Below are 24,424 nucleotides of genomic sequence, written 5' to 3'. Positions count from 1 at the left end.
AGATGTGAAGAGACATAGGGAGACAAGAGCCATCTACAAGTCAAAGAGAGAAAATTTTGACCAGATCCTTTCATCACAGCTGTCATAAAGAACCAACTCAGCTGACACCTTCACTTTGGACTTTTAGACTCCAGAACTGTGAGAATACAAATTGCTGTTGTTTAAGTCATTCAGTCAGTGGTACTTTGTTGTGGCAGCCCTAGTAGACCAATACAAAGACCTTCTAAATAAAAAAAGGGGAAAAAAGGAAGAGGTGGTTGGAATGGTGCAAATCAACTCAGGTGCAGTAGATGAGCCCCAGGACAAGAGCAGAGGAGGGTGAGAGATTAAGAATGTTCAGGAGCTCGAGGGGCACAGGGTGATGGGGCCTGGACAGTTCCAAGGATTGGAATATGGATAAACATTCTGAGAAAAGTGACATTTAGAGAACTAATAGATGAGAGACCCATGGTTTGTGACATTGAAAAATGAGACAATGCCTTCTTCAGAGTCTAGGGAAACCTCTACATGATGGGGAGGAACAGCCATGGAAAGAGTCTGGGAATCAGAGGTGGAAGAGTCTTCAAAGGCATTGTACTCAGATTCATTCTGAAGCCCTATAACCCATTAGCCATATTGAAGTCTGTGTCTGGAGTATACATTTGAGTCGTTTACATTTGGCCAAAAATAAACCCAGAGATCTTATTTCTCTTGAAGTTCCTTTCATTACTGCATACCCTCCGGATCCAGGCAATCTTCCCAGACACATATACTTCCCAGGAATACTTTCCTGAGGATAAACATTGGCAGCCCAAGACATCGAAAGCTAAAAGATCATATGGATATATATACCTAACTGTAAAAGTTTGCACAACTATCCCTTGTCTCTAATCCAAAGACACACCAATACCAGTAATAGCATTGACTGGATTCAGCATCACATCCACTGTAGGAAAATTAAAGGGTCAAGTGAGGGTTATATAATGGGTGTGTCTTGCAACATTGTGAGGAGCAATACCGGGGGTTGACTGGGGGAACTTGTGTTGATAGGTCAGAGATGAGTAGGACACTTAAGAATGGTTGCATTAAGCATCTTTGGGGAAGAACACATGAAGCTAAGTCCATGAGACCTAGCCATAACCACCACTTCTGAAAAGGGACCAGAACATGGAGAATTGTGTACCCTGTAACTTCTTACTTCTGTAGCATTGGACCTCTCTCAGCTCTGAAATAACAAAAGCTGCAATGATGTCAGAAAGAAAGGAGTAAACACTGATACCTATCGTCTATCTAGAGTGGGGAGAGGGGAGGGGAGCCCTGTGAAGCTGTGAACTGGTTAATGAGGGGACAAAGCAGACACCAGGCCATTCCCATTTCAATCTGAACATCTTCAGCACAGGATCCCTTTCTCCTTGTCAGGCCTATCTCCTTTTTTTTTCAACTTTAATCTAGAAACAACATGCACTTTCCCATTTTGCCCTGATACTACAAGAATCCTACACCCACACTCCTCCCTTGGTTCTCCTCAACTTTAAATGCTTGCAGTTTCCCTATCAGATCGGAAGCTTGAAACACTCTCCTTTGTTCCTTGGGGACATTTTTGGCTTCTCCAGAGTCAAGGTCTCACTCCTAGGTACGAAAAACATTGACACCCACACCTCTGAATTTTGGTCCTTCCAAAACCACTGACTTCCTGTCTTTTCACTCTATTGATTCACTTGAACCTTATTCCCTAGAGACCTTGTGAAAGGAAAGAGGAGACTGCTGACCTTGAAGCCAGAAGAAATGTGCTCATGTCCACTTTCCCGTTTACCCTCTCTATGACCTTGGGAAGGTTGTGATCTCTTAGAAACATTGTTTCTTCCTTTCAATATGAAAATGTTAACCTCTGTCTCTCTACCTTGTGGAAATCATATGAAATGACATGAAATAATAGATTTTAAAAAACAAAACTTTGACAATTAAAAAAAAATTAATGTGTGGAAAAGTCACTGAATGGATATGGGTTCCCAGGGAGATGATCAGAAAATGAGGTTGCAGAGACTGAGTGTTTAATACATACCAAGTGTGAGAATACTGTCTGGAGGGCCCAAGATCTTGAAAGTCTGCTCCCCAGTAGGGAGGCCCTCAGAATACCATCTAAGATTTCATTTTCTCTGGAAATAATTACAATAATTTGGAAAAGAAGACATTATGAACACCAAACTAATACTGGTCTGAATTGCATGTGTTTGGAAAGAGTTTGATGCTCCCAGGTAAATGTGCAAATTTAGACAAAAAGTCACCATCTTTTCATTCTGGCTTCTAAAGTACATAAGAAAGATGGATAAATTGTTTGCACGAGGGATGAAATATTCCTTGAGATTCAATTCTGTTTTTGAATATCTAAACAGAACCATATAGAGGGACCTAGTCTCCGCCATTTCCAGGTCAGAAATTTTTATATAAAGGAGTTCTGTCCAATCCTGGGTACTTGTCAGATAAAGAAGACACAACCTTCCTACAAGTCAACCACCTATGAAATATGGGAAGCTCAGTGAGATACAGGCTAGCTGGGTGAATAAAATTGATAAAATCATAGGGGTCAGATAATACAATACCTTATCCATTATATGGCCATGGCCCCAAACTCTGTGACCTCCCCCAACAAATTCCCTACCATAAAATCTAGTCCACTCTCAATAGTTGTAGAACGCTCAAGCCATGATTTGTAAACAAGTTTAAAATAAATCTACATCATAATTTTCTTGGCTGAGCGATGTTTTATATTTATTGACCACCAGATAACTCTAATGGCTTTAAACCTCTCTTCACAGCACAGAAGGACCATCTCTGGTCTCCCTCACATACCTTTCCATGATGCCATTCACATCCTGGGGAGAAAAGAGAAAACATGAGTCAAGGAGTGACTTCTTCATTTCTTCACTTACAAAGCTCCATCACAACCCCAGTGTCCCCTGATATGGTAGGAATAGCGATGGCCCCAGTATGAGAGCCAAAAAGTAAAGAAAAGGTCCAGACCAGTCATTCTGAAAGACTCATGAGATATTGTCACATTTCCTAAAAGATAGAAACGGCTTTGACCCTATTGGAAGTACATCATAAGGCTTTCAATATCTGGAGGAGAAACATATTTATGAGGAAAACCAGAGGTTAATAATTTTTTTCCCAAAACAAATAAGGCTCTCTGTGAGACGATTTCAATAATTCATGGTTCTTTCATTTATTCAACAGAAATGTAAAGTGATATACTTATCAAGCATTATGCCAGCCTTTGTACAATCAAAAATGAGTAAATAACCATAATATTCCTCAAGGAGTTTACAGGGCTTTTGCTGAGGTTACAAGCAAACAAATGTATTTATGTAGGCATTTCTCAAGTCTCACTTCTCATTTTATACACTGTCTATTAGTGACCTCATCTACTCCCTTCAATTCAACATATACCTGTACAGCTGATTTCCAAGACTTTATTTTCACCCAATCTTTTCTCTTAAATACAGGCTCATATATTTAGTAGTAAAGAAGTCGCAGGAAAGAGTAACTTAGAATGTCTAATAGGTAACTCACTATTCGCCAATCAAATTTTCTCCTCTCTTATACTCCATTGTCCATAATGTTAACAATATCCACTTTATCACTCTCCTAATAACTGCAAAATTTACCCTCCTCTTCAGTTTCTACCAAGCCAGTTTAGTCCACATTCTTAACAACTTTTAGTCATGTGATCGTCTTTATCAACACAGATATAGTTATATTTCTTTGAAGAGATATGTACCAATACATTTGGTTTCTTTTACCTCAGACTTACCTCTTCCATGTTACCGAAAACTAGTTCAATGGCTGGGTCTCCACACTCTAAAAAAATGGTTTTGCACTGTGTATTAGGGCTCTTTTGGTACATAACAAAAACCACATAAAACTAGATTAAGTAGAAAAGGAGGATTTGGGGAGCAGTTATAGCTTTAGTCAAAGACTAATTTGAAGCTAAAACCTTGTCATCAAGATCTCATCTATGTCCTTTTCCAAATTCCATTTATTCCCTCTATATTGAATTTATTCTGAGTTCACCAAGGGGACGTGAATCTCCCGATATAAACTCCAGGAGAAGAGAGAATTCTCTTCCCAGTTACCACAAAAAATTCCGAGGCCTACATGACATTGGCCTGCATTGGCTCAGGTTCCCATATTGAAAGCATCACTGTGTTGTTGCTGGAAGGAAATGAAGCAGTGTTGAAGGCAAATTTCTATATTTTACTAGAATTAAGTTAGTATTAATCTGAAGTACATCATGATAGGATACCTTTCATATCGTCACTAGAGCAACTGCTAGGAAAGAAACTAAAAAAAAAATAAAGTTAGAAAATGAGGAAATTTTAAATAATATATTAGAAACACAAAAGAAGCTTCTTAAGGAGAAAGAGGAGAATAAAAACTAAAGGAGACATAGAGAAAGCAAATAGCAAAATGGCAAAGTTAAATACAGCTATGTCAATAATTGCATTAAAAGTCATTGTCTTAATATCCTAACTAAAAGACAGAGATTGTTGGACTGGATAGAAAGCAAGATTCAATTGTTGCTGTCTACAAAAGACATATTTTGGACTTAAAGACACAAATAGGGCAAAAGTAAAATGATAGATAAATAATACCAAACAAGCAATTATCATAAGATAGTTCATGTCTATATTAATATCAGACAAAATAGATTTTAACACAATAAATACAATAAGAGTATGAGGGAAATTTCATAATGATAAAAGGTATGTCAAGAAGGTGCAACAATTATAAACGTATGTGCCCATAATAACAGAGCTTCAAAATACACCAAGCAAGATTAAAAGGAAAAATATACAGTTCAACAATAATAGTTGGAGATTTCAATAACTCACTGTCAATAACAAAATGAACAGCTTTCATGAAAATCGTCAAGGATACAGAAAACGTGGACAATGCTATCAACGACTTATAACTGACATCTATGGACTGTTTCAGACCATTTTGCCAGTGAATGCAGAATATACATTCTTTTCAAATTCATGCAGAAAAATTTTCTAGACGTAAAATATCTTAAGCTATAAAACAAGTGCAACACATTTAAAAGGCTGAAAAAATAAAATACGTGTTCTCTGATTACAGAGGAATTAAATTTGAAATCCACAACAGAAGAAAAAGAAATTACTAAATATTTTTCAATTAAACAACACACTTTCAAATATCTTAAGTGTTTATCAAAAAATCATGAAGGAAATTTGAAAATAAGTTGAACTGAGCAAAAATAAAAACTAAGTAATCAAATGCATGCAATAGAGCCAAAGCAATGGATTTATATCATTAAATACCGTATCAGAAGAGACGGTCTCAAATCAGTGATCTAAGTTTCCTCTTTAGTAAAACTGGTGAAGGAACAGAATACTAAACCCAACACACACACACACACACACGTGTGCACTTGAGTACGCACACACTCATACATAAAGAAAACAAAGGTGAGAGCAGAAATAACTGATACAGAATGGATTAAAAAATAGATAAAATCAATGAAACAGTAAAGTTTGTTCTTGAAAAAAATCAACAAAATTTGACCAAAGATAACTAAACTCAACAAAACAAAAGAGAGAAAAGCAAATCACCAAAATTAGGAATAAAAGAGGGGACATTACTGTGAGTGCTGTGGAAATTAAACACTTTATATGGGATTATTATAATTAACTTTATGTCTACAGATCAGACAGCTTAGACAGAATGGACAAATTCCTACAAAGGCATACACCACCAAAAAATGACTGAGGAACTGTAAAAAATTTAAATAATCCTGGACAAGTCAAAATATATTATTTTAAAGCTTTCCAAAAAGAACAATCCAGAGTGAGATGGCTTCCCTGGTGAACACTGTTGAATATTTAAAGAGAAAATAATACCAGTCCTTCACAAATATTGAAAAATGTAAAGAAAGAGAGGTAAAGTCTCAACCCATTCTATGAGGGAAAAAAAAACCCCAAACTTTTGGAATCTGAAGTACACTCCTTTGTCTGTGACTAAGCTGGATCATGAAGATGTGCCAGATAAATGCTTAACATAGACCACAGATGACAGGGGTCTAGAGAATATTACTGGACACAATGGATCTTCTCTCCCAGGACAAATTTTCACAATGCACTTGATCAGTTAATAAAAATGAGATTTTCCCCTTGTTATTCATGCATTCAATTATTCCTATAACCTCTGAAATACATGCAGGAAGGGGTACTGCAGGGCCAGAGGAATCTTAGTGTCACCACCAGAAAGAGCAAAGCAATATGGAGGAGAAGGAAACTCGCCTTCATTTTTCTTAAATTGCATATACAGGGCTTCTTCCCAAGTCTTACCTGCAGCATCTCCAGTGTTGACTCCTGCAACCAGTGCTCCACATCTGAGATGAGAGCGCTCACCAATCAGCTCTGCTCCACCGCCTCATTCTCAGCCTCAGCCAGGATAGGTAGAATACCTCCCTCTTCATTCGCCAGCGTTAGCAGCTCCCTCTGCTCCTCACACTCCAGGATACCTCTCCTTTGATTGAACTCTGCCTGGATTCTTTCTCTCTCATTTTGTATTTGATTCTTCAGGAATGAGAAAGAGAGAGAGGTACTCAGGCTCTCAGGCACAGCCTGGGAGCTAGAAAAAGAACATTCTGTTTGGGAAGTTCTCACAGTGAAGTGAGATAGAAACAGGGGAACAAGTCTTAGGGAAGCCATTTTTCCCTGTATCTTATCTACGTCACATTAAAAAAAACAGTGGCCTCAAATCTGCATTATTGAGACCAACCCTGAGCTACAGTGGATACCTGGGTGTGGCTCAGCTTTCACACAGCTGTGCAGGACAGTCGAGCTTTCCTGCATTATTCTTGACCCCACACCCACCCTCTGCCAAAAGTTGAACACTGAGGATAAAATCCTGAGCCACTGCCAAATGTCTCCCCCGAGAAGGGTCAAAGGCTCAAAAACATGACAGGAAAAGGACATAGAATTCATTAGCCGTCCTCACCAGAGAGTCTGTCTAAATGAATACCTCCCTCCAAATGTCTGTGTCATTTGTGATGTGTTCCCTTTTCAGCCCCACTCCTATTAGGGAAAGGATAAAAAGAGGAGGACTAATCAAACAACTTTTTGACACGTCAACTGTCAGGAAAAAATAAGGAAAGGAGCTCCTTGTGACTAACATCCAAAGTCTGGCACACATTTCAGTCTAACTCCCTCAGGATGTGCCTCCTCCTACCTTTCAGGCAGGCAGTCCTGACTTCTCTGACACCAGCTTCCAACTTCTCAGCTTCCTGCTGTTCCTCCCTCAGCTTCACCAGAACTGCCTGGAGTTTCTCCTGTGAAAGAGGAATCAAACCAGAATCAAGTACCAGGCTTTCTCAGCATTTGGATAAAGGATGATGAAATCAGCTCATCTCTGGACAGACTAGAGTTTAGAGAAACAGTGAGAACAGCAATTAGAATCTTTGACTTAGAAGAAAACCTGAGGTGGTGAATGTGTTCTTTAAGACTCAGCTGACAGAAGTCAGCATCTCCTCACCAAGAGAAGAGGGATTCTCTTTGTCCTGAAAGAAGAAATGGATACCAAGAGAGGGGAAGAATCTACATCTCAATCTGCCCAACTCCCCAGTTAACCCTCCTATTCAGAGGGATAATGAGAGCTTTTCTTGGGTACCTAATCTCTGCCTATTAGCACAAGATAAAAAAAATATATACTTCTGGCTAAGAGTCTGTACTGTAGGCTTATCCTTTTGTAACTGGAAGGAATGCACAGAAATGGCTTTCGGGTCTTGGAAGCTGAGCATAGGAAGAAAAGAGATCACAGGCCTGAGAGCTATGGTGACAAAGTAATTAAAATCCAAAGTAAAGTGGAGATTTCCCCTCAAGCATCATTTTCTTCCCTGTCTTTTCTCCATCTTGGTCTCTTACATGATATTCCTGGGCAACATCCTCTATGAGGAAGGTGTGGTGACCATGATGCTCCTGAGACAGCTCACAAAGCCAGCAAATGACCTTCCCATCCTCCTTACAGAAGAGCAAGAGTTTCTCTTCATGGTGCACACAGAGATCTCTCTTCTTCTGTTCCTCTTCTGAGCTCAACTTGACCTCCCTGAGCCTCTCTACTATGTTGTCCACATGCCAATGAGGCGGCAGGTTGCTGGGCTCATATGGGGTTTGGCACACAGGACAGTTGCTCTCTCCTTCTTGGCCTATCCTGGACTCTTTGTTATTTGTGGTGATGCAGGTTTGGCAGAAGCTGTGGCCACAGTCTAGGCTCAGGGGTTTTGTCAGAAGCACCAGGCAGATGGAGCCGGTCACCTCCTCCTTTATGTCCACGAGGATTCCTGAAACCATCGCAGCTGCTCCTCTGTCTTATCTGTCCTGACTTCTGAGTCTCCTCTTGCTCCTCTTATCTGTGCAATGACTGATATTTTCTTGCACTTTTACTCAGCAAAAGGGTGACTTGAGCTCTTTTCTACCAGGATCCATCAGTGACCCACCATCTATCCTGCTTGTTCTTTCCCATGACAGAAATACACCTTCAAAGTTAAAAGCACCAAACTAGTTGTTCTTCTGGGATTTTATACTTGCTCTTCTTTCAGCTGCCCTGATATCACTATGACTCACTTTTATACTTTAGTGAACTCTCTCCATATATATTGTCTTATCAAAAAGACCTGCTCTGACTAACGTATTTAGAGTGTAACCTTTGCCATCACTTACTGTACGTTTGCAATGATTTCTCTTATTATCATGATGTAATACACAAGGATGTGTGTGTGTACATGGTAAGAGGAAACCCTTTATCAGATGTACAAAGAGAGATAATAAGTGACTTACAAAGATCATTATTCTTTAATACACAGAGTTGAGATAAACCTAATGTTTGGGGTCCTCCTTCAGAGGTCAGTCTCCTCCTCCCCTCAGAGTTATTCCAAGACAAACAGAGGAAACTTCTCAGACCCAATTAATACCCAGAGCAATGGGGTGTGTCAAAGTGAAGAGATGGAGGCAAGCTGGGAGATTTTGAGGAGTCCTGTGTTAGTATAAGCCAAGGATGTTGAAAGGAACCTAAATGTATGTATGTCTGTGGATGGTGGGGAAGGAGATAATATGGATATACTCACAGGATCACACATGTCGGACACCTGGAAATGATAAGCACAGATTAAATGAATGTGAGTCTTGAGAAAGAAGTCCCAAAATTCTAGGCAAGATCATTCCACAAAATATCATTGAAGATGAATTATGCTAGCAACTGGACCAATATCCAAAAACAAAAAGATAAACCTAAACAGAAAATTTAAACCTCCAAGTACTTGACATGGACTTGGAAAGTAGTAGTAAATTAAATATCCAGCCTTATGTGTACAAAAGAACAGATGTGAAGAACACTACTAGAGAGATATACATGTTGTTGGGAAATCAAATAATGGGAGCAAATGGAGGTTATCCAAGAATTCCAATTTGAAAACATAAGAGTTGAAGAGAAAGTTGAAGAAGATGAAGGAAATATGGGATGAGAGAAAGGAAAAAATGTATCATATGGAAGAAATGACCTTTTCACGGGAGGCATATCATTATGTATGAGTTTTAAAATGCCAGTGTGGCTGGTATGCAGAAAACTCCTGGGGCTTTGGTATCACATGAGCCTGCATTGACCATAAAATAACACACTTCTCAAATTACATAACATTTAGGGACTGTTTTTCAAGAGCAAGGAGAAATTGTCAATGTTTTCCCATCAGAGAAGAGTGGGGACGTATTTGGCTTAAGACTTGAGCTAGAAATTTTAGATGGATCCAAAGTGGCATCGAGAAGATCAGCTAGGATGCATGTGCAGTTGCTCTGGGGAGAGACGATGATAGCTTGAGGGACAAGGTGATGAAGGAAATGGAGAGCAGGAGTTGCGAGTGAGAGACAAGATGAGGTAGAAGGACAGGGCTGGGACTAAGGTTGGATGTGGGAAAAAAGGGTTAACATCAGGCCCGGACTCTCTTCTTCTAAAGATGATATTGGCTTACTCTTCTTCTAGTAAGATTTTTTTTTTTTTCTGGGAAGTCTACTGGATTACAATAAACTGGAAATTCAGTTGCCTTGATATAAAAATGGTCTTATTTTTAAAGTGCATTTGGCTTGGGAAGACTTTATATAGACCTTAAATGCCATTTGTTAAGAGCTGACCTCATTTTTCACAAGGAAAATGTGACTCTTATAATCAAAGTATATTTTTTAAGCCCCTGGAAGCTGTGTTCATTGGTTTTCACAAGGTAATCAGTCCTTTGTAGCACTAGGCTTTTCTAACCTACGGTAATTTCATGCAGACCCACCAGTCTGGCTTCTTAAAAAGCTAAGATGACAGTGAAAGAATTTCCTATACTACTGTAAGGTCCTTCACTGAGAACTCACCTGAGGCAGCCATGCCAGCGTGCTGGTTCTCCTGTCCTGTATTCCCCAGCTAAGCTAAGTGACCTGGCAGTTTATGTCTTATGAGGTCACATAGATGGAAACAGCCATCTAGATTACAAACTGCCACTGATGGTCAGTCAGAAGAAGTATCACAGAGTGGTACCACAGTGAAGCTTATCTCCAACCTGCACTCAATATGGCACTGTGGCCACAGTCGAAGATCAGAAGTTCTGTCAGGAACTCCAGGCAAATGGGCCTATTAAGCAATTAACAAAGAAGAGGAGTATCTCAGTAGATATTAATGTATTAAAAGTTGTCAAAGTTTGATGGTAAAGATCTCCAGCATGAGACAACAAGTAGGTTTTCCCTTTGTTCTTCACAAGGGGAGAGAAAAGCGGTAAGACTGCATGGAAATAAATTTAGACCTAGTAAAAGTGTCTACTTGTGCCATGTTCTTCATACATGAAGGGAACCGGATAAAGAATGAGGCTGAAGGTGAACTGGCAGTGTAACCCAGCTATGGTACTGAAAATAGCCCAGAGGCCATATGTAGATAACCCCCGGCTGCAGATACTATGGCCTAGATCAGGCTCTGATGACTAATGAGATCAGAGGTAGGTTTTACACCAGGGGTGGATATTTTATGATAATGTATACCCCTGTTTATGACTCAGGCTGTGATCCAAACATGGGCTTGAGGTCTCCAAATATTTCTTATCCTATTCAAGACCCAACCAGTGCTGAGATGCATCAAGAGTTTATAGAGGACAGAGGAGCAGAGAATGCTTTCTTCCATGGGGTCACAAATTTATTTTCACAGTGGGGCTACGAGGAATTAATGTCACAGCAACTGCTGCCACAATGGACACAAAAGGGCAATGTGCAGAGGAGCTAGAGTCCTCTCACATGGAGTGTGACTCCATCTCTACCTAAGCAGAGACCCTGGGGCTTCAGAGCAATCAGCAAAATAGATATGGGAACATGAGTGGTGTCTGCCTGACAGAACTCCCAGGTCAGTACTGTATGAGCTCAAAAGGCATGTGCCTAACATGGACTTATGACCGAGAGGAGGACAAGAATGTGCAGCAGAAGTGATAATCTCCAAAGTCAGCTTTTAAAAAGTAAAATTGGGTGACATGAGGGGTAGTCAAGGACAGGAAAGAGATTTGACTGGTGTCTTCTACATGCCTAAGTAAGGTGGGTGCAGCTGTACCTTCTATAGCAAGGAGGAGTAAACAGAGAGACTCAATTACTCTAACTTTCTTCCCTCATGGGTCTCAAGATCTTGTTATCATACTACTTCTTCTGACATCTTTTTATATCATTAACACCAATCAAGTACTCATTTTGTTCATTAATGTGAGAACAGACACCACTTCTGTAAGTTCTTCCTACATGCTCCTCTTCCTCCTGATCTCTCAGCTGAGCTCTGTTTCTGGGTGGAAGATATGGTCCAAGGAGAAGCATGAGCAAGGTTAGTGATTTTGAAGGATCTGCAGCAACTGTGTACTGGGGGTTTTGGGGAGATAAAGCAGAAAAAAAAATTCACCATTGGACTATATGTCCTGGCCCCTAAAATTAGGCAAGAAAGACAACTAAAAGCATAAATATCAGAACATAAGAAATAAAAGACTCTATTTGCAGATGACATAACAGTTTATGTAGAAAACCAAAATAAATATAGAGGAACCTACTAGAATTAGTAAATGAACTAAGCAATGTCATAGGACTCAAGACCAACATTGAAAATCAATTATATTTATAGTTTAGCAGTGAGTAGTTAGAAAATCATCTTTAAAGGTCCCTTTTACAATAATTGCCACCCTGAGATATAAACAACATCTCATATCCCACCCCTGGGTGACTAGATGAGTCACCTGGTCTGGGAGGATTTGCAGCACTGGGAAGCATAGCTATAGGTATGAGATAAAAACAGACTTGGAAAGAGAAAAATGGAGAGATTAAGAGTCGCAATAAATAGATCCCCATCATGATCCTTGGGCAAAATGGATGATTACTGGAATCTCACGTGATTGAGTGCATAGCATATGTTTCTATTTCAATAGAGATCTCAGGTTTTCAGGGCTTAGAAACGTCTGGTCACCAACTAGTGATGTTATAGATACCACTGCCTGCTCATTGCTCATGAATGAGTCTGCACAATGAAGCCTGTTTATTCCGAGGTTCCCATGAATGCCATGAAATTCTCATTGTGGACACTTGTCTGGTCCAACACAATCCTCAGATCCCAGAAATAGAAGATGGAGCAATCGCCACTCAGACAACTTGTTCTGGGAAAACCCACAATTAGTGCCAAATAAACGTTTTATTTTGAGTCCAGAATCCCTTCTCAGGACATTTTCTGAGAAGAAGATACTTATAGGCCTCATACTCTTGTGAGGAAAGGGCTTAATTTGGGGGCAGGAGATGCTGTAAAAAGAAGGATGCCTCGAACTTTTCCTTTCTGTTTGCTAACTCACGTAGTTTTCTCTTTAACTTGTTTCACATCTTGAATTGCTTTTCTTAAGCAGTTATGGCCTCAATCATTGTAGCAATAGGGTGACAGGAAAGTAGAGGTCAAAGGGAATATGGATAAGAATCAATTTCCCACAGTATCCATGGATGAGAGTTTGAGGCGCGCGTGTGTGTGTGTGTGTGTGTGTGTGTGTATGGAGAGAGACTGTATGTATCTAACCTGGAATGGAGAAATGAAGAATTTCTTGTGAAACGAGGACCAGAGCAGACACTGTTTGGCCAAGTAGCCTGTTATTTCTATTTCTCTCAGCTCATAAGTAGGCTGGGAAAGAGTTGGAAATGAAAATGCTGAAAGACAGGGGGACATCATCAAATGCTGTAGGAACACTCAGTGCTGCAGCATCTGCCCTCCTGTCTCATAGGATGAGGAACACAGGCTTTCCTTCATTCCTGAGGACTACTGTTGCCTTTCACCTCACTGGAAAGAGTGAGGCTGACAAGGAAAGGAAACACTGACCTGCACTATTGCTGAGGGAGCCCATGACCAAAGTTCTGACCCTTCATCTATCACCATAAGTCATAATGAAACCAGCAACCTGAAGAACGGAGATTTATCTGGGCACACAGAAATGACTTTCCACTGACAGAGAATTACTGTGGAAATAGAAAATAATGGCAAATCCAATTATACCTAGTCTACTCATTTAGGTCAAAGAGATTTTTCCAGTAATTAAAATAAAAAGTGAGGGCTGGCCCCATGGCCCAGTGGTTAAATTCAGCACACTCTGCTTTAGCAGCCTGGGTTTGGTTCTCAGGCGCGAATCTTCACCAGTTGGTGGTGGCCATGCTGCTGTGCAGACTCGCATACAAAATAGAGGAAGATTGGGCACAGATGTTAGCTTAGGACAAATCTTCCTCAGCAAAATAATTAATTAATTAAGGAATTAATTAGTAAATTAAAAAATAAAACAAAGACTAAGTATCTTTGAAGAAGGAAAATATTCTTTTATAATGAAGAGATATTTATTATGTGGACAATAAAGCATTGTCAACTACAGTCGTGCACTACATAATGACATTTCAGTCACTGATGAACCATACATATGATGGCGGTCCCATAAGATTAGTACCACATAGCCTAGGTGTGTAGTAGACTATACCATCTAGGTTTGCATAAGTACACTCTATCGTGTCTGCACAATGATGAAATCACCTAATGATGCATTTCTTGGAAGGTATCCCTGTCCATAAGCGATGCATGACTGCGTAGGCAGAATGTGGTACAGGAGATCTCTGGAGCTTCTTCGTCTTGCAAAAGAGAAACTTTATATCTGTCAAACAGCAACTCCTTATAAATTTGTTAAAATGTTAGCTCTCAGGTTAAGTGTCTTTACCACAATTTTAAAAAAGACAGTTAGATAGCAGAGTATTAAATAGCAAAATTGAAAAGAATGTCAAGAGAAAAAATTTAGAATTGTGTACTCAGATAACTATATGTAAGTTGAAATAAAGATAATTTAAGATTTAAAAAGAGAAATATTTATTATAGAAAAATACGAAACTAAGAAATCAGCTGTGATTCTTGAATCAAGTTTCTCTATTTCAAAGAAAAGCAAAGGTACTACTATTTAAAATAGATTAATCTTCATTCTTAACATTATTTCAAAACACAGAGACAATGAATCAACACCAATCTGGATTCATGCTTAGGTGTTAGGAATTGAAGAAGCTATTACAAACATTTTATTATTAGTTCCCACAATACCCCAATCAAGTAAATCTTAGTACATTTATTTCTAATCATAAACTGAATCCAATTAAATTTAACATAATTTAGTAACATCACTATGATAATGAAATTCTACCTGATTCAAAGTCCAGGCTATTAACTGTCCACAGTGTTCGCCCTCTACATCATGTCACCTGCAAGAGCACCCTGGTCATGAAGTACCTCTACTTGTTTTTAGTTATTACTATGACCTGTTCCTTCTTCATTAATGGCTACATGAATTGAGCATATCAACCTCTATTTCCTGGCACCCAAGATTTTCCCATGATCCTCCAGCTGCTTCTGGAGATGAGTATCCTCTGGATTCTCCCTCCTACCCACATCCTAGGGCATCTGGCTCCTACTTTTCCTTAAGGGCTGTACTGTAGTCATGGCACCTGTGCTGGAGAAACCCAGCCTGAGTTAATCCTGCCTTCTTCGCTCATTAGCCATGGGACATTGAGGAATACCTCATAAGATTATATACTCTTTTAACTATTTGATAAGAATTCCTTTTTCATATGACATTTTTGAAGATTAACTATGATAAATATACTCTATGTATATATATTTATATGCACAATTTTATAAATATATATACCTATGTATACTTGTGTGTGTAAGTGTGAGTGTGTATATATGTACTATTCCTGGGCCAAGTTCTTTCTTTTTCATTCTACTGGGACAAGTTATTACCACTCTATATCTTGATGTGGACTCTGTGCAGCAGGCTGCCCTAGTTTATAATGCATACTTATCTAAGAAAATTTATACCTTTGCTAACCTACGTAAGTATCTTTCTCATCCTGAATTTGAAACGGGGTAAAAAAGAAAAGAAAAGCACATAAGATTTTATATATTGTGTATACTCAAGTGTTTTGCCACAAGGAAAAGGCCTAAACACCATAATCATGTCCCTTTTAAGAACTAGTATCTCTAGACATGGCTTCGTCTGCTAGACAGATTTTGGACTCTCAAAGTTTAGCACTTCCTGGACTCATTTCCAATAAAGGGCCTTAAAAACAGTTCCAGCCTTGGTATAAAAAGTTCTATAGAACAAGACAGGAAATTGGAATGATCTAGATCCTTGGGAATTGAGACTTCAGTAGAATCGATTAGCGTTCCTCTGAAGGGCACAGATCTATTTCACAGGACATTGACGCAGCACATACTTTTCAGTAACCGTGAGAGAAAATATTGATTATATTGTGCAGGACACTTAAATAGTTACTTTACATTGAGTGACATTTAGTTTCACACAACAATCTAAGAGTTATGTTCAGTTTTAAATCGTAATTTGTATCTTAGGAATAAGAAATCCAGAATTTATTTGTGACTACACATCTTGTGAAAGAAGAGACAAGATTGGAACTCAAACACTCTTTACATACAATCTTCACTCTGGGTGCATATATTGCCTATATTTTCCTTTCCTTGACTCTCTGATACCAGGTATATCCTGGCCAACATAGGGACATACACACAAAGACTCCTTAGTTGGTAGTGGTGGGTGTGGGGAGATTATGGACTGTCCTAGATAGCATGCATGGTGGCAGAGAGGCTTTGCCATGTCTTTTCAGATGACTGATAAAGGGAAATATGGAGATATGAGAGAGCAAACATGTTATATGAATACTCCTCTGTCTTTAGGAGAGAATAGACATATTTCTTTGAGAGGATAAAAAGGGTAAGTGACAAATAAGTATCTCTCCTAAGTCAACACAGATACACTGTGCATCCCAAGGATTAGTAAAAGTTCTAAAGAAAAAATGGAGACAGCAAAGAAGAGATGGTCTAAGTGGTGCAGATGGGCTCACATATAGAGATGAAACCCAGGACAAGGGGCACCTTAAGAAGTGGGTGAGGGAAAAATAAGATTCAGGAGCTCAGTGTGCAAAGTCTTGGGAGCTGTACAGCTCGAAGGATTGAAATATGGATAAACAGGCTTCAAAAACTGACATTTAGAGAATTTGTAAATCAGTGACCCATGCTTTGTGACATTGAAAAATGAGACAGTGCCTGCTCCATAGTCTAGGAAAACTCCAAAACAATGAGGAGAAACAGCCATGGAAAAATTCAAGACCTTGAGATCAGAGGTGGAAGAGTCCTCAAGGCATTGGGCTTCTGTAACCCTATAACCCAGTAGCCATATTGAGGTCTGTACCTGGAGTAAACATCTGGACAATTTACTTTTGTGTTGAAGACAAACTCAGAACAGCTTTTTGTATTGAGGTTACTTGTTTTACTGTATACCCCAGGATCCAGGCAATCTTCAGACACGTCTACTTCCCTGTGATATTTCCCTAAGGAGAGACACTGGTGGCCCAAGACACTGAAAGCAGAAAAATCACATGGATATATATTCCTAAAGACAAAAAGGTGCAAAAAACCCATTAGGCTCTGATCTGCAGATACCACAATATCCAAAATCGTGTTGACTGGATTCAGCATCACATCCAACTGTAGGAAAAATTACAGGGTCAGGCGAGGGACACAGAACAGGTGTCTTGTGACATTGTGAGGAGCAATATTGGGATTTGACTGGGAGAAACTTGTGTTGGTGGGTCAGAGATGAGCAGGACACTTACGAACTGTTGTATGAATGCATGTTGGCGGGAGAACATGTGAAGTTAAGATCATGGGATCTAGTAGTAACCATAACTTCTGAAAAGGGATCAGAACATGGAGAATTGAAGACCTTGTAACTTCTTCCACCCCAGTAGCCTTAGAATTCTGTCAGCTTTGAAATGACAAAAGGTACAATGATGTTGTTAGAAACAAAGGAGTAAACCCTGCTACCTAGCTATTCTCTAGTGTGCGGACAGAGGAGGCAAGCCCTGTGAGGCTATGAACTGGTGAATGAGAGGACAAAGCAGACACCTATCATTCCAGCTTAGATCTGATCACATCTTCGGCACAGGATCTCTCTCTCCTTGTAAGGTCAACTTCTTTGCTTTAATCCATATCTAGAAATGACATCCACTCCCCCATTTTGCCCTGATCCTACAAGAATCCCACACTCACACCATTCCCCTGGCTCTCCTCACCTTTAAATACTTACTGCATCCTGCTCAGGTCTGGGACTCAGAATTCACACTTCAGTTTCTTGGAAACAATTTTTGGCTTTTTACATGTCCAGGTCTCACCTCTTGAGAAGACAAAAATTAATCTTCCTGCACTTATGACCTTGTGTCTCTCCAAGACAACTGTCTCCCACCCTATCACTCCATTGATGCACTTAAATCCTCTTCACTGAAGAGCCTGAGGAGAGGAGAGACAAGAGCCCTGACACTGCAACCAGAAGAAATATGCTCATGTCTAGCTTTCTATTTACCCCCTGTGTGATCTTGGGAAGGTTTTCACCTCAAAGAAACTCATGTTCTTCCTTCTACAATGGGGAAATTAACCATATACTCTCTACTTCCTAAAAATAATATAAAATTAGGTGAAATAATGATGCCTTTAAAAGGTATTTGATCCTTCTAAAAAAGTATTTGATACATGGAAAAGTCACTGCCATCTCAGTGGGTCTACCCGGAGGAGGCCAGAGATGTGAGGTCCCAGTCAGATGGTCAGTAGAGAGGCTCCAGAACTTGGCTACTGAGAGGTTTAGGTTATCAAGTGTAGGGCTCCTGTGCTGAAAGTCTGAAGGGTCTCCTGAGCCTGTTATTCCAGCACAGATGCCCAGAGATTAACATCTGAGGTCACATTCTCAGGGGAAAAATTACAAACATTTGGAAAAGCAGAAGTTATGATAACCAAATTAATAGTGGTCTGAATTTCATGTGTTTGGGGGAGACTTTGATGCTGCCAAGTGGGTAGTCGACTTTAGACACAAGAAAACCATTTTTCCTACATGATGCTAAAGTGTGTGAGCAAGAAGAGGTTAATTATTGGCACCAGGACCAAAGCCACTATTCCCTGAGACTTGAATCTATTTTTCTTTTTGGAAATCAAAGAAAAACTACCTTCAAAGACCTTGTTTCTTCTATTCTCAGGAAGAAAAATAAATGTAAAGGAGTTATCCTTGTGGAAAATTTGGGCTTGGCAGATAAAGAGGACAGGTTCCTCCTTGTGATAAGACATGTATCTAAGAAATATGGAAAAAAGAGGTGAGGCAGAGATGGGGTTTAGCTAAAATGAGTGAAGTTATGGAGTTCTGATACAGCAACCCCTCATTTCTAATGCTTCTATTGGCCCTAATTCTGTGATCTCTCACCACTCAAATTTCCTATCATTGACAACTTTCATCTGTGATGAGCAATTTGAAACAATATCATACTCAAATTTCCCAGCACTGTGATTATTTTAAAATGATGATTGATCTCCAGATAACACCATGGCTACAATTCTGTCTTCACACAAGACAGATCTGATCTTGCAACATTCCTTCTTATGATGTTAGTAACATTTTAGGGAGAAGAGAGGAAACATGAGTCAAGGATAGAATTGCTAGATTTACAAAATAAAATTCTATAGTTAAATTTTGGATAAATAACAATTTTTTTAGTATAAGTATGACCCCAAAAATATTTAAGATACCCTTCTACTAAAAAATGATGTGCTATTTATCTGAAATTCAAATTTAAGTACTCATGTCATATTTTTTTTGGCATCCCTCAAAGGAATGATAAGCCCTCCTACTCTACAAAGTTTTACCCACCTTCTTCCTCACACCCCCAGCACTCTTTGATTTGATGTGAATAAATAGATGGTCAGAATATGGGCACAAAATGTAGAGATGAGACCCAGACCAACGATCCTTGAGGACTCATGTGAGGATGTTATAAAGATGCTTCAAGCATCTGGAGATGGGATATATTTAAAACAAAGAGAAGAGGCCTACTTATGTTTTAAATACATTTATGAGAAGAACTCATCATGCTTCTATTTATTCCAGAGACAAACAAAGGTGAAATCTACTACTTGCCAGACATCGTTCCAGGCTCTGGGGATTCAAAGATGAGCAGTTAATAACAGTCCTCAAGAAGTGTATGTTCTTTTACTGCAGGTACAATCAAATGAGCACTTCAAATAATTGTTTCTCTGGCCTCCCTCTACTCACTTCATACACCTCCTACACATTAGCTATAGATGATCTCATCAATTTTTAAGTATTAAATAAGCAACAAGAATCAGCATCTAAGAAATTCTAAAGTGTAACATGCTGTTTCCTGACCATTCACATGCAATTGTCCAGAATGTTACTATTATCCCCTCAGTCACTGTCTTAGAAATTACAGCACCTTACCCTGCATTCCTAAATTGTATTAAGCAATTCAGTCCATATCCTCAACCTATTTCAGCCATCTTCTTTTTCCCATTATATTCACTATTTGCTTTATTTTTCTGAAGAGAAATATAGCGATATCTTTGGTTTCCCGTTCTCCACCCTAACATGTTTTATACCAAAGACTTGGCCACAAGTTGGCTCTACATCTTCAGAAAAAGCCTTAATGTCTGTAACTGGCTTTTTTGTTTTTATTGTATATGACAAAAACTCAATGAAAACTAACTTACATTTAAAACAAGGAAGAAGAAATTCAAGGGGCAGGTAGAACTTTAGTCATAGCCACGTTTTTAAGTGAAAAACTTGTCATCAGAATCTGTTCTTTCTTCTCAAAATTTTATTTTCTACCTGCTATGTTGACTTTCTTTTCAGACTGTATGTGGCATCAACTTGAATGTCTTGATCTAAATGAAAATCTCTGATATATTACCTGACAGAAAGGATAATTTGTCTTTCTAGTCATGACAGTAAAATTCTAAGGCATAGAAATCATTGACTTGAATTGGGTCAATGATTACAATAATCACTGTGTCATTGGTAAACATATAGGAATCAGATTTGCTGATTTACCTAGAATTGAGAAACATATACATACTGAATGCTACTGATTTTAGCAACCTTAATCAACTACATGGACTGAAGGTGGAGATGGTTCCACAAAGGGAAATCCAAGAGGTTGTTACCAAAAGAAAGATTTTGAATTGAGGTTGGACAGACAAACAAAAGTCCCATGCAGTCCATTCTTAGTTGACCGCCGCTTCCTCACACTTTCCACCAAATTATTTCCAAAATGTGGCTAAGTATATTACAATGGTTACAATAATATTAAAAATGGATGACTTACATCATATACAAATTATTACTTAAAATCAATTAAAGGTCTAAACTTAAGATCTAACACTATAAAAGTGTTAGAAGAGAACATAGAAAAAACTCTTCATGAAATTTGATTGGGTAGTAATTTCTGGGATGTGACATAAAAAACACAGGCAATAAAAGAAAAATAAATGGACCTCACCAAAATTAAAAACTTTTGTACATCAATGGACACTCTGAAGAAAGTGAAGAGACAATGCACAGAAAGGGAGAAAATATTTTCAAATCATATGTCTAATAAGATATTAATATACAGAATATGCAAAGAACTCCTACAACTCAGCAACAACAAAAAAAGACTCAATTCAAAACATGGAGAAAATATTTGAATAGATATTTCTCCAAAAATATACAAACTGCCAATAAACACATGAAAAGATGCTCAGCATTATTGGTCACTAGGGAAACACAAATCAAAACCACAATGAGATAACACTGCACACACTTTAGAATGGCAAAAAAATCCTAAAAATTAATAAGTATTGGGGCTGGCCTGGTGGCGTAGCAGTTAATTCCATGGGCTCTGCTTCCGGGGCCCAAGGGTTTGCAGATTTGAATCCTGGGTGTGGACCTATACACTGCTTATCAAGCCATGCAGTGGCAGGCATCCCACATAGAAAATAGAGGAAGTTGGCACAAATGTTAGTTCAGGGCCAATCTTCCTCAGCAAAAAAGATGAGTATTGACAGTGGATGTTAGCTCAGGGCTAATCTTCCTCAAAAAAATAATAATAATAAGTATTGGTGAGGATATGCAGAAACTGGAAGCCTTGTACATTGCTGATATGAATGTAAAATGATGCAGCCACTATGGGAAACAGTTTTACACTTCCTCAAAAAGCTAAACACTTACTATTATGATCCATCAATTCCACTCTAAGGTATATACACAAAGGAATTGAAAGCAGAGACTCAAACAGATACTTTTATGCAAATGTTCATTGCAGCATTATTCACAATAGCCAACAGGTGGAAACAATGTCCATCAACAGATGAATAGATAAACAAAAGGTAGTGCATACACACAATGAATATTGTTCAGTCATTAAAAGGAATGGAGTTCTGATACGTACTACACCATGGATGAAGCTTAAAAATATTGTACTAAATGAAAAAGTACAGACACGAAAGGAGCAATATTGTGTGATTCCACTTATTCCACCTAGAATAGGGAAGTTCACGGAAGCAGAAAGGAGATTAGTGATTATTAGGAACTGGGGTAAGGGGGAATGGGGATGGGAAGTTATTACTTAATGGCTACAGAGTTTCTGCTTGGGTTGACGAAAAATTTTTAGAAATAAGTAGTGGTGATTTCTGCAAAACACTGTAAATGTAATTAATGCCCCTGAAGTATACACTTTAAAATGGCTAAAATGACAAATTTTATCTTATATGTTTTATAACAATTGTTTTAAAAATTTAACAATGAATATACCAAATATCATTGAATTTTACACGTTAAATGAATGAATGCTATGATGTGTGAATTATACCTCAACAAAGCTACTAAAAGAAATGGACGCGAGCCCTTTTACAGGGTGGAAGATCAAAACTCTCAACTACCATTCAAATCTACACTCAAGACCAGCATTTCTGTCATTTTCATCCTTATTGTCTAAAAGTAGCCTCTCATGGTCTAGCAGCCAATGTATATATGACAAAATGACCCACTCCAAACATTGCCAACAAAACAGTCCAGATAACAGAGAAACTGTCGTCTGAACTCACACTTGGCAAAGTCGTGGAGGGTAAACACCACAAGCCCATCACACATTATAACAATTTGAAGAAGAGCCAAAACTCAAAAAGTTTCTTAATTGGCCTAAGAGGAAAATCGTAGAGAATGTCCATTATGTAACTATTTCTTTCCAATACATACAGCCTCGCAGATTGCATATTAAAGTCTGTATATTGCCTCAGAAATGGAACAAGCACAGACATCATTTCCCACGATTGTGATTTATTTTTCCCAACTACTTCCTTAAAATTTTGTATGATTTTGCCTTTTTTATGGCCAATTATAGGAGCTCATAACAAAACTAGAGATCTCTTCCAGTTCTACAGATTTGTATCCAAGAGTTTAGCTTATTTGTTAGCATGAGGACATTATCCTAGAGTTAATTCAACACAGTTTATTGGGCCCCTTCCCCAATCTGCATTCCAATGAATAGGGATTAATAGTGATATTCTTGTGCCCTATCTCAGGTAGGAAGTTTACCATTTGACCTTTGGATGACTGCTTTCTCAGTCTCTGGCTCTTCATTAGTCCCAGTCATAACTCACGCTTTACTTTCATCCTCTCTGACTTTGCTGGCACTAACTTTAGCTGAGAATAGAGAAGCTGGACTTTGTTACAAAGCAAATGAGCCTTTCTTAGCAACTTTACCTGAAACTCCTCAGTCCTATGGGTCATTACTAAAGGCTAAACAAAATAGCCACATGCAAAGTCAACAGTCCCACTGTACAATAAGTGATTGTGTGAGAGCTGCCTCGCTTCAGTCTTCCATTTGCAGCCCAACGAATACAGGGAATCATTCACAAATTACTCAGCATTGTATTTATTTCAAATGACCAAATACAAAATCAAGCAGGCTTGATTAGAAAAAGATGATAGCAGATCGTGGCAAATCAAATAAATGAAATACCCAGTAATCTATCCGGCTCCAGCAATAACTGATCAGATGAACTGAATGATCACAGTGGTATGTTATTTCTGAGCTTATAGTTTTCCTGAGTCAGTGTCATTCCCAGTTATTACTTGGTTTTCCCTGGACAACTGAGTATTACTTCTGTCTATCTAGTTCTGAAAGGGAAAAATGTCACATTCATAAACATGAAATAAAGAATGTTGAAGAGAATAAAATAAGAATAATTTATTAGATCAGATAAGAAACAGCTGAAAAACAGAAGAAAAAAATGGAGGAAGTAAAAGAAATTAAAATGCCCAGCCTGGAAAATAAATAAAACTGGATTTATTTACAGATGACATGATCTAGTGTGTAGAAAATCTCAAGGAATACATGCACACACACACACACACACACACACATAAATTACTAAAACTAACAAAAGTGTTTAGGAATATGGTGAAATACAAGATCAATATAAAAATCTAGTGTATTTTTGATTAGTAGTAATGAAAAAATCCAACAAGAAATTGACGTTTACTTATAAAAGAAACAACTCAAAAATTGAAGAAAATAAATAAAAGACTTCTGTGCTGGAAACAAAATACTGCTGATAAAGTTTAAAGAGAAACTAAATAATGGAGAGATTTTGTATTGTAAAGATGACAATATTCCTCAAATTGTTCTTTAAATTCCACACAATGCCTATCAAAATCCAATAGGCTTTTAAACAAAAATTAACAAAATATCTCAAAATGTCCATGGAAAACTCAAAGAACCCAGGGCAGAATTTCTCAACTTTGGCACTACTGGTATTCTGGCGCAGATAACTCTTTGTCATGGAGTTGGCCAAGTGCATTGTAAGAGAATTAGCAGCATCTCTGGCTTCTACCCACTAGATGTCAGTAACATTCTCCAAATGTTCTCTGGGGTAGGCGTGGTTAAAACTGTCCCTACAGAGAACAACTGACTTAGAATAGAAT

General features: G+C 38.5%; 1 protein-coding gene and 2 pseudogenes across 1 annotated transcript in view; all 3 read right to left on the bottom strand.

Moving 5' to 3' along the window:
* The window catches only part of LOC100054490 (tripartite motif-containing protein 5), a 59,834-nt gene extending 53,256 nt beyond the window's left edge, over positions 1-6,578 (bottom strand). The window contains exons 1-2 of the mRNA XM_070273327.1: positions 6,348-6,578; positions 2,830-2,852 (exon numbers count right to left, since the gene is read on the bottom strand). The gene's annotated coding sequence lies outside the window, so the exon portion shown is untranslated. The remainder of the gene's footprint in view (positions 1-2,829; positions 2,853-6,347) is intronic.
* Positions 197-8,351, bottom strand: LOC106783406 (E3 ubiquitin-protein ligase TRIM22-like; annotated as a pseudogene).
* Positions 8,352-10,037: 1,686 nt separating this feature from the next.
* Positions 10,038-17,121, bottom strand: LOC111774418 (E3 ubiquitin-protein ligase TRIM22 pseudogene; annotated as a pseudogene).
* Positions 17,122-24,424: the final 7,303 nt, after the last annotated feature.

This window comes from Equus caballus, chromosome 7, assembly GCF_041296265.1.
Source record: "Equus caballus isolate H_3958 breed thoroughbred chromosome 7, TB-T2T, whole genome shotgun sequence".
NCBI lineage: Eukaryota > Metazoa > Chordata > Mammalia > Perissodactyla > Equidae > Equus > Equus caballus.
This window is presented reverse-complemented; position numbering and strand designations above follow the sequence as displayed.